Source organism: Agrilus planipennis, unplaced genomic scaffold, assembly GCF_000699045.2.
Source record: "Agrilus planipennis isolate EAB-ADULT unplaced genomic scaffold, Apla_2.0 scaffold169, whole genome shotgun sequence".
In the NCBI taxonomy this organism is placed as follows: domain Eukaryota; kingdom Metazoa; phylum Arthropoda; class Insecta; order Coleoptera; family Buprestidae; genus Agrilus; species Agrilus planipennis.
Genome location: NW_020438936.1, coordinates 714194 through 715108, shown reverse-complemented (window position 1 = coordinate 715108; position 915 = coordinate 714194). Strand labels below are relative to the sequence as shown.

Here is a 915-nt window from a genome sequence, read left to right as displayed (position 1 = left end):
ATAATGATATTTGGTAAAAAACACTTTTTGAAAACTTTCACTTAAATTTTATTAAATTCTTAACAAGTTCCTCAATTAATCCTTAATTAATCCATCTTCTGAAGATGACCTTGTAGGTCGAAACTTGTTAAGAATTTAATAAAAATTAAGTGAAAGTTTTCAAAAAGTGTTTTTTACCACAGTTTTCGAATCTAGTCTTTGTTTTTGTAGGTTTGACTTTTCCCGAATTCTCGACCCCTTCTCTTCGTCTTGAGTAAGATAAATTTCTTGAGTTCTCGCCCAGAAACTCTAGTATATATCGATCTGTACTTAGTATAAGGGTTGTCTCGAAATGAAGTTTTGTCACATCAATGAGTAAGAAGCTGTTTAACTATATGCCAGTGAATATACAGAGATCAGAACTAGGTCATCTATATAATAAAAAAATGAAAACTATTCAACTTTAGAAGGTTTTAAACTATGGTCCACAGATGTAAACGTACATAAAAAATTGGGGAAAATATCGCTTTTTGGTTTTATGGAAAAGGAAAATAATAGGTTATTGATTTATCTAATTATTTTAAAAACTGAAACATATTTTGAAAAGAATTATTAAATTACACTTCTCTCTAGTCTTGGATCTCAAATTATAGTTGACCACATAAGAAAACAGTACAAGCCGTTGGCAGTTTTCTTTCACTTAGCGGCAGGCTCTGTTACTTTTGCGTTAGCCTTAGATGGGAAAATTATCGGGGCGCTTAGCCGAGGACTCGCGCGGCCTTCTTTCGCATTTCCTAAGCAAGAACTATCATAAATCACCAATGCGGACATTAATTAGGTCGAAGACGCGACGCCGTACATAATATGTAGATGCTGGAGACTCCGGCCGGACTCGTGTGGATTATTACTTGCATTAGATTCTTTCGTTTATATATA

The 915-nt window shown here is 33.6% G+C and overlaps 1 long non-coding RNA gene across 1 annotated transcript in view; it reads right to left on the bottom strand.

Annotated features, from left to right (window-relative positions):
• LOC108739417 overlaps positions 1 to 915 on the bottom strand; it is a 196251-nt gene that overhangs the window by 13965 nt on the left and 181371 nt on the right. The gene's annotated exons all lie outside the window — the stretch shown is intronic.